We start from the raw sequence: 17,156 nt of genomic DNA, 5'->3' as shown, positions 1-17,156 counted from the left end.
ACGTGGCCTTAATTGGTATTTATAACTACCTTCCTCTACTACCCATTCTGTATTTCCTTCTCCTTCAGCCAGCACCTCAGCAGGTCTTGGCTCTTTTCCTGGAGGATTGACCCATACCTTCATTCCTGATGGGTCCTTTGTCATCCTGCTTGGATTAGGCTGTTGTAGTTTCCCATTGACTTTAATCACAGGACATGGTAGTACTAAGAGACGCCCTAAGGGATCTCCTACACTCCAGACATAATCTTGCTTACCACCATTGTGAAGAGGTAATCCAATTTCCCCATGGTAATCTGGATCTATCACCCCTCCTAACACTGTTATTCCTTTTTTAGCCTGTTGGTTTAAGGGCATTAGAAGCCCAAAATGACCAGGGGGAAGTCTGAGCTTCCAGTTCAATGGAATGTTTGTTGTAGCTCCTGGTAGGAGCACTCCCCTCTCTGGAGCCAAAACTTCTAAGCCAGCAGAACCTAGAGTTATGGGGACAGGAAGCAAAAATTTTCCTAGAGGGTCACTAGGAGTGATAGTAAGTGGAACTATTCCATTTTCCACCCCTTGATTCCTGGACCCATGAATCCTGGCTATGGGTGAAACTGTACCATATATCGAGCGCTGATTCAAAGCATATACTGCCTTCTGAAGAACTCTACCCCAGCCTTCCAAGCTTTTACCACCTAATTGGCGCTGTAACTGCGTCTTCAAAAGGCCATTCCATCTTTCTATCAGCCCAGCTGCTTCAGGATGATGGGGAATGTGGTAAGACCAGTGAATTCCATGATCGTGGGCCCACTGTCGTACTTCTCTGGCTGTGAAATGAGTTCCTTGGTCAGAAGCAATACTGTGTGGAATAACATGACGATAGATAAGGCATTCTGTCAATCCGTGAATGGTGGTTTTAGCAGAGGCATTACGTGCAGGAAAGGCAAATCCATAACCAGAATAAGTATCTACTCCAGTAAGAACAAAACGCTGTCCTTTCCATGAAGGAAGTGGTCCATTGTAGTCAACCTGCCACCAGGTTGCTGGCTGGTCACCTTGAGGAATGGTGCCATATCTGGGGCTCAGTGTTGGTTTCTGCTGTTGGCAGATCTGGCAATCAGCAGCAGCTGTAGCCAGGTCAGCCTTGGTGAGTGGAAGCCCATGTTGCTGAGCCCAAGCATAACCTCCATCTCGACCACCATGGCCATTTTGTTCATGTGCCCATTGAGCAATGACAGGGATGGCTGGGTAGAGAGGCTGACTGTCCACAGAACGGGTCATCTTATCCACTTGATTATTGAACTCCTCCTCGGCTGAAGTCACCTTTTGGTGAGCATTTACATGGGACACAAATATCTTCACATCCTTTGCCCATTTGGAGAGGTCTATCCACATACTTCTTCCCCAGATGTCTTTCTCACCAATTTTCCAATTGTGATCTTTCCAAGTCCCTGACCATCCAGCCAATCCATTGGCTACAGCCCATGAGTCAGTGAATAATCGTACATCTGGCCATTTCTTCTTGCAAACAAACTGTAATACCATGTGTACTGCCCGAAGTTCTGCCCACTGTGAAGATTTCCCTTCACCTGTGTCTTTCAAGGTTGTCCCAGAAAGGGGTTGTAATGCTGCAGCTGTCCACTTCTGGGTGGTGCCTGCATAACGTGCAGAGCCATCAGTAAACCAGGCCCTAGTCTTCTCCTCTTCGGTCAGTCGATCATAGGGAACACCCCATGAGGCTATAGGCGCATGCTTGGCAGCAGATGGCATTATAACAGGAGTAGAAACCATAAACATTTGAGCAACTTCTTCATGTAACTTGCTTGTGCCTTCAGGACCTGCTCTGGCCCGATCACGTATATACCACTTCCATTTGATAATAGACTGCTGCTGTGCGCGTCCCACTTTATGACTTGCAGGGTCTGATAGTACCCAGCTCATGATGGGTAGTTCAGGTCGCATAGTAACTTGGTGTCCTATTGTCAAATGTTCAGTTTCCACTAAGGCCCAATAGCAGGCCAAGAGCTGTTTTTCAAAGGGAGAATAGTTGTCTGCAGATGATGGTAGAGCTTTGCTCCAAAATCCCAAAGGTCTTTTCTGTGATTCACCTACAGGGGCCTGCCAGAGGCTCCAAACAGCATCTCTATCAGCCACAGACACCTCAAGTACCATCGGGTCTGCTGGGTCATATGGTCCAAGTGGTAGAGCAGCCTGCACAGCAGCCTGGACCTGTTGAAGAGCCTTCTCCTGTTCCAGGCCCCACACAAAGCTAGCAGCTTTCCGAGTCACTTGGTAAATAGGCCTAAGTAACACACCCAAGTGAGGGATGTGTTGTCTCCAGAATCCAAATAGACCCACTAAACGTTGTGCTTCTTTCTTGGTTGTAGGAGGGGCCAGGTGCAATAACTTATCTTTCACCTTAGAAGGAATATCTCTGCATGCCCCACACCACTGGACTCCTAAGAATTTCACTGAGGTAGATGGTCCTTGAATTTTGGTTGGATTTATTTCCCATCCTCTGATACACATATGTGTTACCAATGAGTCCAAAGTGGTTGCTACTTCCTGCTCACTTGGTCCAATCAGCATAATGTCATCAATATAGTGCACCACTGTGATATTTTGTGGAAGATCCAAACGATCAAGATCCCTTCTAACTAAATTATGACACAGGGCAGGAGAGTTAATATATCCTTGAGGCAAAACTGTGAAGGTATACTGTTGGCCTTGCCAACTGAAAGCAAATTGCTTCTGGTGGTCCTTATAAACAGGTACTGAGAAGAAGGCATTTGCCAGATCAATAGCCGCATACCAGGTGCCAGGAGATGTGTTAATTTGCTCAAGTAACGAAACTACATCTGGTACAGCAGTTGCAATTGGAGTTACTACCTGATTTAGTTTTCGATAATCAACTGTCATTCTCCATGATCCATCTGTTTTCTGCACTGGCCAGATAGGAGAGTTAAACGGAGATGTGGTGGGAACCACCACCCCTGCATCTTTCAAGTCCTTGATAGTGGCAGTAATTTCTGCAATGCCTCCAGGAATACGATACTGTTTTTGATTCACTATTTTCTTTGGCAGAGGCAACTCTAAAGGCTTCCATTTGGCCTTTCCAACCATAATAGCCCTCACTCTACAGTTCAGGGAACCAATATGAGAATTCTGCCAATTTCTGAGTATATCTATCCCAATTATACATTCTGGAACTGGGGAACTCACCACAGGATGTGTCCGGGGACCTACTGGACCTACTGTGAGTCGGACATCAGTCAAAACTCCATTAATCACCTGCCCTCCATAAGCCCCTACTTTAACTGGAGGGCCACAATGTTTCTTGGGATCCCCTGGGATCAGTGTCAACTCAGAACCAGTATCCAGCAGACCCTGAAAAGTCTGATTATTTCCTTTTCCCCAGTGTACAGTTACCCTTGTAAAAGGCCGTAGGTCCCTCTGGGGAAGAACTGGAGAAAGGGTAACAGCAAAACCTTTGGGTGTCTTATCAAGATCCTTCCTCAGCGGAACCTGGCCACCCCTTCATTCAAGGGGTTCTGGATCTGCAAACTGTCTCAAGTCTGGAAATTGATTCACTGGCCGAGATTGCTGTTTACCACGATCTAATGTAGCCTTTCTTTCATTTGGCTGTTTACCACGATCTAATGTAGCCTTTCTTTCATTTGTTTGAGAATTTTTCTGCTTATACAGATCAAACAAATATGCAGTAGGCTTCCTATGTATCTCATTCCTGGAAACACCATGATTGGTTAGCCAGTACCAAAGGTCCAACCGAGTCATGCCATTATAAATTTCACCTCTCCTGTGCTGACCATTACTGGGTATGTTATTATAAACATTCTTTTGTCTATGCTGTCCATTATAATAACTAGAATCACCTTGTCTCCGGCGATTCAATGCTGCCACCTGGCCCTTGTTACCTCGGAATCCAACTAAACCCAGTGAATTTAATTCATCTAATTGAGCAGAAGCATCTCCAATGCTAAGATCTGGCACAAGGAAAAGGGAAAGAACAAAACCCTTCAAATGTGCTGGTGCCCCTCTCACCAATTTGCGTCTTATAGAGCTGGTGAAAGGCATATCTTCTGGACCTTCCCATTGTGGACAATTATGCTTTACACAATATATCCACTCTAGCATTGCAATTTCCCTAAGTCTTAAAATCCCTTCATCAACACTAAGCCACAGAATAACAGGCATCTCCAAGTCATTTCCAGTAGGCCATCTTTTGATAAACACCTCAGCCAACCATTCAAACAAACTTTTGACACCTTTTTTAACTATGCGAGCTTCCGTATTAAACCTAGAATCTCTACTCAGAGGACCCATGTCAATAAACTCAGCCTGCTCTAGTTTTATGTTCCTTCCACCCTTATCCCACACCCTTAAAATCCATTCCCACACATATTCACCAGGTTTCTGCTTGAATGAATTAGCAAACTCATTAAGCTCCTTAGTAGTGTAGCGAATTTCCTCATGGACTACACTTTCTACCGCCCCTCTAGGAGCCTGTTTTGCTTTGAGTCTGGTTACAGGTCTAGAAGAAACTATTGGTGGGCCTTGAGAAACATCAGTAGTGAAAGTCATTGCTGGTTTATCAGACTCTGCAAAATTAATTTCCTCATGTGGGGAAGGCATTATTTCAAGGGGTGGGGCTGAGGGTACTACTTCCTCAGGCGGGGCAAACCCTTGAGAATCTGAAGATTCAAAATTCTCAGCTTCAACATGGTCTTCCCACACATCCCCGTCCCATGTTGTCGGATCCCATTCTTTGCCAATTAGAGCCCTTACTTTAACTGTCGACACACTCTGAGGCTGAGACTTGAATTTTCGTTGTAGTTCAGCCAACCTTACAATGAGAGCTTCCGTTTGATTTTCTGCAACTTGAGCTCTGTTGCTACAAGAGAGAAGATTTTCTTCAAGGACACACTTAGCAACTTTTAGATCGTTTACTTGTGTCTGGAGCCTTTCGATTTTATCACACAACTCCTTCCTTTCATTCATCATTCTTTCCACAGATACTAAGAGCAGCCAGCCAGTAAAATCATTTTCTGATTTTTTCCCCATCTTGTAGAAAGCTTTGTGCACTGAATCACCTAATTCATTAAGAAAATCAAGGGCATTAGCTTCTTTAAGTTCGGAATATAGTTTCAACCATGGGTCTTCAAAATTCTCTGAGCTCCCAGGAGGGAGAGAATCTGGAGAGGTTTCAATAGTTGAAAGTGCTGGTGGATCAACAAGCCAATTCCAGTATTTTAAAAGATTCATCCTTGTACTTCTGTTACTCTAGAACCACTCCTGGTACCAACTTCTGTATTAGTCAGGGTTCTCTAGAGTCACAGAACTTATGGATAGTCTCTAGATAATAAAGGAATTTATTGATGACTTACAGTCGGCAGCCCAATTCCCAACAATTGTTCAGTCGCAGCTGTGAATGGAAGTCCAAGGATCTAGCAGTTACTCAGTCTCACGCAGCAAGCAGGCGAAGGAGCAAGAACAAGAGCTAGAGCTAGACTCCCTTCTTTCAATGTCCTTATATTGTCTCCAGCAGAAGGTGTAGCCCAGATTAAAGGTGTTTTCCACCACATCCTTAATCCCAGATGAAAGGCATAGCCCAGATTAAAGGTGTGTTCCTTGAACTCGGAGATTCAATCTTCTGGAATCCATAGCCACTATGGCTCAAGATCTCCATACCAAGATCCAGATAAGGATCTCCAAGCCTCCAGATAAGGGTCACTGGTGAGCCTTCCAATTCCGGATTGTAGTTCATTCCAAATATTGTCAAGTTGACAACCAGGAATAGCCACTACAGTTACCTATTAGGATAGCTTCAACAGCTTGTTTCTTGGGGCCATTCACAACACTTTTTCCAATCGTTTACTCTTAGTAACTATCTTTGATGCTGAAATGTGTTTCTTGTATGCAGCAAGAGAATGGATCCTGCTTTTTGCATCCATTCTGTTAGTCTGTGTCTTCTTACTGGGGAACTGAGTCTATTGATATTAAGAGATGTCAGTGGCCAATAATTGTTAATTCCTGTTTCTTTGGGTTTTGCTGGTATAAGGTTATTTATTGCCTGTGTTTTTGCAGGTGTAGTTAATCATTTTGGGTTGGAGTTTTCCATCTAGCATCCTCTGTAAGTTTGGGTTTGGGATAGATATTATTTAAATTTGACTTTATAGTGGAATATCTTTCTCTTTTTCCATCTATGATGACTGAAGGTTTTGCTGGGTATAATAGTCTAGGCTGATATCTGTGGTCTTTTAGAGTCTGTAACACAGCTATCCAGGCTCTTCTGATTTTTAGAGTCTCCAATTACACCTGAGAAGTCAGGTGTGATTCTAATAGATCTGCCTTTATATGGTATATGGCCTTTTCCCATTGCAGCTTTTAATATTCTTTCTTTTTTTTCTGTTTGTTTGGTGTTTTGATTATTATGTGGCAAGGAGACTTTCATTTCTGGTCTAAACTATCTGGTGCTCTCTAAGCTTCTCGATCCTTTAGAGAAATGTGCTGTGAATGTGTGTAGAGGGGTGGGCAAGGGGTGGGCAGGAGTTTAATATCTTCAGCAGAACTCTCGCTATTTCAACCTGCTGATGTCTCTGGGATGTGGGAGTGGACGTCTTTGTCTAGTGATTCCCATGGACCTCAGCCTGTTCCTGCACTTCACTTAACTGCTGTTCCAATGTGTCTGGGGAGAGACCTTTTAGGGTTGTTCTCCTGTGTTTGGTGGTGAACTTGGTTCAGTTGAGTGCTCACTACTAGACATATGTAGTGGTTCCCACCTGCATCCCTTCAGAGATCTCATTTTGAATAACTTTACTTACTGGGTTGAGGAAATAGTTCTGTTGGTAAAGTGCCTGTTTTACATAGTGACCTCAGTTTAGATGCCTAGCATCTACTTAAAAGCTGGGTGTGGTGGCATGTCCTCAAGACCAGTACTGGGGGTGGGGATGCTTGAAGCCTATTGGGTAGCTGGCTTATCTGAATGAATGAGCACCAGGTTTAGTGAGAAACCATGTCCCAAATCATAAGTTAGATTGCAAAGAGGAAGACACACAACTTTAATCTCTGACCTTCACACCCAGATAGCATGCATATGTGCACACTCCACATACATGTACATATGCTACACATACACAGACATACAGACATGTATGCTAGTTAGTTTTTGTTTTGTTTTGTTTTGTTTTGTTTTATCAACTTGGCACAAGCCTAGAGTCATCTGGGAAGAGGGAACCTCAATAACAGTGCCCTCCTCAGGTTGCTGGTAGGAAAAATGAAGTGGAAATTCCTGGTTTCTTTGGAGACTCAGCTGTGCTATGTGATGTTGTTCTGGAAACTGTCTTATGAGATGATGTTTTGCTGATTCAGACATGTGGTGTTTTTCTTGAAGCTGCCTGGAAAAGGGGGCATGCGGGGTTGGACAGGTGCAAAAGACAGGTTCTTTTGCAACCCAGAACTCATTGTTCAATATGAGTTTTGATACATACAAGAAGGAAGACAAGAGAAAAAAAAACATGTGATGTTTTGCTTGAGAGGTTTTGAAAAATCTAAGCCTACAGGAAAGTCTATTGGGATATTTTCTTGATGAGTGATTGACATGGGAGGGTCCAGCTCACTGTCAGTGGTATACCCTCTTGGCAGGTGGTCCTGGGCTGAATAAGAATGAAGGTTGAGAGAAAATACCCAAGGAGCTAAAGGGATTTGCAACCCTATAGGTAGAACAACATTATGAACTAACCAGTACCCCCGGAGCTCGTGACTCTAGCTGCATATGTATCAAAAGATGGCCTAGTCGGCCATCACTGGAAAGAGAGGCCCATTGGACTTGCAAACTTTATATGCCCCAGTACAGGGGAACGTCAGGGCCAAAAAGTGGGAGTGGGTGGTTAGGGGGGTGGGGGGAGGGTATGGGGGACTTTTGGGATAGCATTGGAAATGTAAATGAGGAAAATACCTAATTAAAAAAAAAAAGAATGAAGGCTGAGTAACTCACAGAAATCGAGCCAGTGAGTAGCTCTCCTCTATGGCCTCTGCTTCTGTTCCTGCCTCTACGTTGTCTTGAGTTCCTGCAGCAACTTCCCTCAAGGATGGACTGTAACCTCTGAAGTGAAATAAACAGTTTCTTCCTCAAGTTGCTCTTGCTCAGAATGCTTTATCACAGAACAGAAAAGCAAACTAGAACATACGTGTTCTCAGACAATGGAAAAACACACCAAAACACACAGGTGCACAGACAACAGAAAAGGACACCAGGACACATAGACACAGCTCATTTATAAATCTTTTCTCTTGCAAGAAAGGAGATGAGTGTGATCACTCAGAGACAGATAAGGCATCTTAATATTTAGTTTCTTGCCCATGTGGACCAATAGCACGAGTCTTCTAAAAGCTTAAGAAGTTTTGCTGGTGAGGCTTCTAATCTGCCACCTGACTCAGATGGACAGAATCTTTGGCTGAGGTACTAGCTGAGACCCATTTCAGCTCTGATCTTTGAAGGTTCTCTGGTAGCCACTTCTGAGGGGCTGGGCTGGTGTCAGTATAGGGCAGATATGCAAACGATGGTGCTGGAATTCCAGCTGGGTTCTGACAAAAGCAAAGGCCTCTTCTCCTTTGTAGAAACAATGAATTTCATTCTGCCTTTTAAGTCATGCAGTTCATCTCCTTAGGCACTAGGTGAGAAAGACCCGGGCATAAAACCACAGGAAACTCCAATTACTGTTTAATTATAAGGTTTAATCTCAAAGCAATTATTTCTTGGAAGTAACTTCAGATGGTCTTTGAACAGCAGGTGTTCTTGCCCACATCAGCACCAATAGTGGGTGGAGATGGGAGTCATCACTCAGAGACAGATAAGGCATCTTAATATTTAGTTTCTTGCCCATGTGGACCAATAGCACGAGTCTTCTAAAAGCTTAAATAGTTTTTGCAATGCTGTGAAGGTGTATGAGCAAAAGTGTGTCTTGTAGATAGAAAAAATAAAAAAAATTCAGAGGAAAAATGAGGCTTTTGCAAGTAGGTGTTTGGGGAGGAAACAATCTGAAATCCTGACTTGCTAGAATTTGAAGATGCCCTATTGATTACCCTGACTTTATTATATAGATGAGATTTAGAAAGTTTCCTTGTTTATTAGTTCTTGAGTGTTTATTATGTGCATGGCACTGTGCTAGGGACTGAGAAGACAGGTGGAGCAAGATACAGTCTGCTCTAATAGAACTAATGAAGAGTAAGAAATGCATATTTGTTAGAGTGATATAGATTACAGGGTGGTTGTGAAAGACCTCTGGCTAGCAAAGGCTGGTGTTCACACTGCTGTGGCGAGCTGTGTCAACACTGGGCCAGCTTTAGCATATTCTGGTCTTCACTTTAGACTCTACAAAGTCACCACTTAGGATGTTACCGGTTTTGTAGCATAGGAACAAAGGCACAGAGCCAACCACATGTTTGGTGGTGAAGCACATACCCTAGGCTTACCATCTTTTTTCAGATGCCTCCTTACTTCACACCATGTCTTTATCCATCTCAGCTATTCTACTGTTGTTACAGGGTCATAGTCTTTGGGACTTCTGAAAATTTGAGATGAAGATAGGGAGAGTTTATCTAGCTCTTATGAGCCTAGCTCTTAATGACTGAGCCAACTCTCCAGCCCATTACCTGGCTTTTATAACGACAGTAAAGCAGTAAAATACAGCAGATCTGAACAATACTAGAGTTCAGCACATACATCGAGAGTATTACATTCAGTAGCAGCAGATGACATGTTCTGCATAGATAGATAGGGCGTTACATCAACAGCAGCAGGCTATGCATTCTTCCCACACATATAGAATGCTACATTCAACAGCAGTAGGCTACATGTTCTTCCCAAGTGTCCATATTCTCCAGCACAGATCATGTGTTAAGCCATAAGTCTTACTAAGTTTATTTAAGAAGATGAAAATTACATAAACTTTCCAATATATTTACAGAAGAATAAAGCCAGAATTCAATAACGGAGAGAAATTGGAAATTTTCTCAATTACATGGAAATGAAACAACATGCTTCTGACAAAGTGGCTCTGAGAGGGAATAAAAAAGCATCTTGAGACAAAGAAAATAGGAAACATCATATAAAAACTTATGTTAAAGACAAAGAAAATTAGAAATGTCATATAAAAACTTATGGTATAGAACAAAATCAACTCTCAGAGGCAAGTGTATGGTGCTAAATAACTATATGAAGAAAAAGAAAAACCCAAGATAACCAGCCTAATTTTACACATCTAGAGAGTAGGGAAAAAGTAAACTAAATCCAAAGTTAGTTAAGACATAAATACTAAAGGTAAGTGTAGAAATAGATACTAAAACCAAGAAAGTTTGACTAAAATTAATAGTCAACCCTTTAAAAGATAAGCAGAGCTGATAAACTTATATTCTGATTTTTTTGTTTGTTTTTTTGTTTTTTGTTTTTTGTTTTTTGTTTTTTTTTTTGAGACAGGGTTTCTCTGTGTAGCCCTGGCTGTCCTGGAACTCACTCTGTAGACCAGGCTGGCCTCGAACTCAGAAATTCCCCTGCCTCTGCCTCTGCCTCCCAAGTGCTGGGATTAAAGGCATGTACCACCAGGTCTGGCCCTTATATTCTGTATGAGAAAAGAGCCCCAAAGAAATGGGTAAATCCCTAAGTATTACAATTTCCCAGAACTGAATTATAGAAAACAGAAAACATAAACAAGTCAATAGATATAAACAGACCAATAGCAGCAGGCAAGGGGACTGCATCTAATCAATATCCCTAGCAATGTAATTCCCATGCTCTAATGGCTTCTCTGTGGATTCTGTCAAACATTTAAAGGAAAGCTAATGTTAATCTTTCTTAAATATTAAACAGTACATTTCCAAGACCATTTTATGAGGCCAGATTTACCCTAAAGTCAAAGCCATACTATAAGAGAAGCCAACATGTTGATGAATGTAGATGGAGACATTCTCAGATGAATGTAGGTGGAGATAGTCTCAACAACATGCTTACAAATAGAATTCAAAAGCACACTATGATGGTCAAATAAGATTATTCTAGAGATTCAATGACAGGTTTCTATATGAGCTACAGTACATTAACAGAATATAAGATACAATTTCCATGATTATATTAATATGTGCAGAAAATTCTAAGATAAGAAATAGATTGGGCATCATTTAATGATAAACACTCTTCAAAAGTTGCATCTATAAGGAATACTCCCAACGTAACAAAAGACATATATGACAAACCCATACTTGGTACCATATCCAGTGGTAGAAGACTGGAAGTTCTTCCTCTAAAACAAGAAGTGAGAAAGATGCCCACTCTTTTTTATTTTTATTCATTTATTTATTGATTTATTGATTTTTTTATTTTTTTATTTTTTGGTTTTTCAAGACAGGGTTTCTCTGTGTAGCCCTGACTGTCCTGGAACTCACTCTGTAGACCAGGCTGGCCTCAAATTCAGAAATCTGCCTGCCTCTGCCTCCAAAGTGCTGGGATTAAAGGCGTGTGCCACCACTGCCCGGCAAGATGCCCACTCTTAACACTTTATTCCAAAGGATGTTAGAAGTCCTTCCTGAGCATCTAGACCAGAGGAACAAATAAAGAGCAACCAAACCAGAAAGAAAGAAGGTAAATTTTCTGGATTTAAAAAAAGACATATTTCATATATCTGTACATATATGTATTGACTTGAAGATTCCAACAAAAATTTATTAGCACTAGCACATTAATTCAATAAAAATTTCATGATACAAAATCATCATAAAAATTCATCATAAAATCAGTTGCATTTCTATATATGAACAATGAGGAATATAAAAAGAAATTAGAACAACAATCCAGTTTCTACAATAATTAAAAGGAATCAAACTTTTATGAATAAATCTGACCAAAAAGTTGAAAGGTCTGCAAATGTTTATCTATGAAACACTGATTTTAAAAAGCTTGAAAAATATGTAGATGAGCAGAAATATGTATCGTTAAATTCTGCATTTGTTCAAGGGACTCTGTCGACCTATGAAATCTCTATCAAATTCTCAATGGAATTTTTCACAGAAACAGGAAAAATGTGTTTTATACAGAACAATCAAAGGCCCTCCATTAATTGAAAACAATCAAGAACAAAGATGCTTTCTGATATCACATTTCATCATAAGGTATATATTCCAAACTCCATGGTACTGGCATAAAAATAAACACAAACAACTGGACAGGACAGAGCATTTAGAAGGAAACTCATCCATATATTGTCAACTAATTTTTCAAAGGGTTGACAGAAATACAAAATAAGGAAAGGTTCGTTCTTCACCAAATTGTGTTGGGAAAACAGAATATTTTACATGCAAAAGAGAGAAATTAGAACCTTATCTGATATCATATAAAGGCCAATTAAAAATAGATGGAATACCATTTAATATGACTTTCAAAACAGAGGCAAAAAGAAAGAAAGAAATAGACAAAAGGAAAAAAATCCCATGAATTAAAGGACCTCCTGCCTATCAAAGAAAACCTTTAACAGAGTGAAGCGCCAACCTCCATCATAGAAGAGAGTCTATGCATACCATCCATCTGGTTAAGGGATTAATAACCAGAAAATGTATAGGCTCATAGATTTGAATGCTGGATCACCAGGGAGTGGCATTGCTTGAGACGGATTCAGTATGGCCTTGATGGAGTGGGTGTGGCTTTTTTGGAGGATGTGTCACTGAGGGTGGGCTTTGAGGTTTCAGAAGCCCAACCCAGGCTCAGTGTTTTTCTCTTCTTGATGCCTGCCAGTCCAGATGTAGAACTACCAGCTCCTTCTCCAGAACCATGTCTGCCTGTGCACTGCCATGCTTCCTGCCACAGTGATAACGAACTAAACCTTTGAAACTGTAAGGCAGCCTCAAGTAAATGTTTTTCTTTGTAAAAGTTGCATTGGTCATGGTGTCTCTTCACAGCGATAGGACACTAAGACAATATACAAATCTCAAACGACTTAGCATCAAACAAATCAATGTGTCCTTTAAAGTGGGCAAAAAAATAAAAATAGACATTTCTCAAAAGAAGATACACAAATGACCAACAGATATATTAAAAAGTGCTCAACATCACTAAGCATCTCAAATATGCCAAATAAGGCAATGATGAGATTCATGCTGTTACTACAAAGAAGACCGGGATGTGTTGGGAGTGTATGGGGAGAAGAGAGCCATGGGACTCTGCTCGTGCAAATAAAACTGGTATAGTTATTATGGGAGTAAGTATACATTCACAAATATATCTTCAGCTTATCCACATCTTGAGACACACTCATCATCTTGTCTAGTTGTATGTATTAAATAATATAATGTTTTACATACACAAAAACAAATAACATTTTGGATCTGTGGGTTGAGGAGAAACTGGGAAGGGAAGCTAGGTAGGGCTGACAAGTAGGATGGAAACATTGAAGTGTATTCAAGAAGCCAAAAGAAGAAAGTCTTCCAAGATATACTGTATCAAGCTAGGCATGTAGAGTATGCCTGTAATGCCAGGACTCAGGAGACCAGACAGGAGGCTTACCATGAATTTGGGTCTAGCCTGGGCTATAGAGTGAGACTGTTTCAAACAAATGAATAAATGAATGAAACAATGGAATGAATGAATCAATGAATGAACAAGATTGTGCCAATTCTTATGACAGGTCAAGTGTGTTAAAGAGTAAAACTTGACCCTGTACTTAGCAATTTGGAGGTCACTGGCCACCTTGGGGACAGTAGTTCTGGTGAGTAAGTTAGAGAGAGAAAAAGAAAAGACCGGGAGTCAGAGGTGAATAATAGAGTTGCCATTAAGGAGAGAAGACAAATAATATCTAAGAGGTGAGTGGGTGGGGTCAAGAGAAAATATTTGAAAAGATGGAGAGTTTGGTTTTATTTTTATTTATTTTTTGTGTGCATGTGCATGAGTGTATGGTATATGTGTGCAGTGTATGCACAGGTGTGGGCCCAGGAACACATGTGTGTACTCACAGAGTCCAGAGGAGGACCCCAGATGCCCTGCTCTACCACTCTGTATCCTATTCTTTTGTGACATGTTCTTTCATGGAACTTGGAGTAAGGCTGGCAGCCAGCAAGCACCAGGTATCCCACCCTCTCCACATCACACAGTGCTGGGGCAACAGCTATGTTTGTGGTCATGGCTGACTTTTCACATGGGTGCTGGGGATTTTAACTCAGATCCTCATACTTGTCCCATCTTCTCAGTTCCTGAGATGGGTATTGTAATGGTACTTTGTGTGCAGAGATTTAAGAAAAGCAAGTTTCAATGACAATTGTGTGCCATTTTACCCACTAAATTTGTATATAAGATAGTAGCTGGACTGAGAAGTACATCAAGATGAGGAATCCCGTTTATTAGTGATGGGAATGGGCTAATATGACTTCTTGACGTCAAGAAATCTATTCAGACACATCAAGAGCCTTGAAAACCTTTTTCATGATCATTATATTTTAAAAGTGTGCTTGATGTCGTGGTACACACTTTTAATCTCAGCACTGAAGAAGTAGAGGCAGGTAGATTTCTGTAAATTCAAGGCCAGCCTGGTCCAAAGGTGAGTTCCAAGCCAGTCAGGATTACACAGTGAGACCCTGTCTCAAACAAACGAACAAACAAACAAACAAAGTCAAGAAGACTTACAGGTTGGTGGAAAGAACCAAGCATGGTTTACAAATGAACCAGCATTTTATCTTGAAGTCTAGAGGGACAACTTCTCACTCCCATGACAGCTTCATCAGAGGCACACAGATGGGGATCATCAGTCATACAGAATAAGGGTCACATCCAATGTTCTGGAAGAGTCTCTGGAGAGTTTCTGAGTGCGCATAATCTCATCTTCATGAGATTAATAAAGTTCCTTTTGCCTGGCTTTACGTCTTCTGGGACTGGCAAAGGTGATAGCAGTCATGGGTGCTGGGGTATCACCAAAACCTTCATCATTGTCTTCAGCTTCTCCAGACCTATCCCACTGATCTGAGTGTGTTCTTGAGTTCAAGGCTATGGAGTCAGAATGAGGGTTCCGTTCATGTCAGTCTTCAAAGGCGAAATAAACAAGACCATAGAGAAACACGTGTTGTACTGACTAATACTATAACCATAAGCTCCATGGGACTGATAAAATTAATTAAAATTCCATTTCTCAGTTGTATTATCTGTTTCTAGTGCTCAGTAGTCATAGGTAGCTGTTGGCTACCATATTGGATTGTGTAGATTTCATCACCACAAAACCTTCTAGTGGATAGTGCTGAACCATTACAGAGTTTATTGTCCATCTGGCCTAGGCACGGCCATTCTAGCAATCCTTCCACTGGGAATAATCAATGGCATAAGAACTTGCATGGTAATCAGAATTTACAGCATTGTTACTGGGAAACTTTGAAATGTTTAATAAAACAGGAGAGGTAATATTGAGGATAGCATGCCCATCCAATTGAAGATAGTATATATATTTGGTGCTGGCATTCAGTTGAGGATAGCATATCCATTGGCTTCTGGTCATTCAGTTGATGAAACAGCATGACCATAAAACTATAACTTTAAAGACTTGGTAGGCCACACAAAATGGCCTTAACATAATAAATTATTTTTAAAAACAAGAATAAAACTTCCAAATGTAATAAGATCCTCATTACTTAAGAAACTACAGTAAAAGACTGAAGGTCAAATTTCTTGGTTATTAGCCATGGTTTTGTCTAGGCAGCAGAACATCGCATAATTGTGATAATTTTATATATTTATGATCTTCAAAAACTTCTACTCTTAATGTATAAAAGGATGGTCTTTAGTGTGTACTGATCAGTCACTGAGCAGCAGTTAAATGGACTAATGATGCTTAAACACTTGAAAGGCCGAGTGTGTTCAAGTTCTTGCAGTCTTATACTTCCTTGTGTTGATCCTGACCCTGCCATCCTTCCAGCAAAGGATATGCACTGACTTGGGAAAGACAAAATTTGAATTGTTGTCAGATTTTCAGGTTTCTCCCATTTATAAGAAACACTTTTCGGACTTCACATCTAGAAAATTACCTTTATCTAGGCTTAAACACAGCTGCTCTGAGATAGACTCTATTTTTCTCTCCCTGGCCGTGGTTTTGATTCATGTATTTAATAATATTCATGGAGAGCCTCCTAAGTACCTGGTTGGGTTCCCACCTCTCCCAAGTCAGTTACACTTGACTAAGATCTCTGCTAGGGAGCCCAGGCTCACTTCTGCCCTTCCCTCCTTTGCTTGGGGCCTGCAGAGGTGTGGCAGCTTCAGTTGTCTCTCCAGTGCTGAAGTCACAGGGTTTTCTAAACCTTGCCATTCACTAGGATTTATGAAACTGTGCTAAGCATAGCATAGGGTGCATAAGAAACATGCTAAGATATTAAGTTAAACTACAACTAGTATGAACTTAAAAGAGTTGGTTCAATGGTTCCACAGATGACAACCTAATAAGGTGTCTGAGTGGTTCTGCCTGAACATCCATTTGCTCTACATGTCTGAGCCTACTCAACAGACAACTTTTCCTCACTTGGCTTCTCTTGTGATTCCATAAAGTGTCTTTGGAATAGGAAGAAAGGAAGAGCAATTAAACAGACTTTCAGGAACCACAAATCATTGGAAATAGAGAGTTTTCATGGGATTCCATAGATACAAAAAATTAATTTTTCAAAATATCTGTTTTTTAATTGACAACATTCTTTGTGACCTGATAAAATCATAGGACCTGATGTGTATGTACACTGTAGAATGGCTCAGTCAAGCTGTTAGATATGTCAGTGTGCTGTCCCTTTTACAGAGGAACCACTCAAACATGCTGCTTTATTAGTTTATCATGCCTTTCAGGGTTCAATATGGTGCTATGAACTGTACATATGATGTGCAATAGATCAATCAATGTTATCCTTTTACCTAACTGAAATTGTGTCTTCTGAGCAACACCTCACAATCTTTAAAAAAAATATTCTTTCCTATCAAACATATTAATGTGTTGTCATATTGATAATTTTGATACTAGATCTGCCTACAACACATATGGCCAACTCATTTTACGATTTATTACACAGCAATAAAGAGAATTATTTAGAACTGTCATAGTTCAAGATGTTTTTATTGATTAAGTTATCTATTTACTCTACAACCTGATGACAACTTC

The 17,156-nt window shown here is 40.8% G+C and overlaps 1 pseudogene; it reads left to right on the top strand.

The window, feature by feature from the left end:
- The first annotated feature begins 7,405 nt into the window (after nt 1-7,405).
- Gm23338 lies at nt 7,406-7,500 on the top strand (annotated as a pseudogene).
- The last annotated feature ends 9,656 nt before the right edge of the window (nt 7,501-17,156 follow it).

This window comes from Mus musculus, chromosome 4, assembly GCF_000001635.26.
Source record: "Mus musculus strain C57BL/6J chromosome 4, GRCm38.p6 C57BL/6J".
Classification (NCBI taxonomy): Eukaryota; Metazoa; Chordata; class Mammalia; order Rodentia; family Muridae; genus Mus; species Mus musculus.
This window is presented reverse-complemented; position numbering and strand designations above follow the sequence as displayed.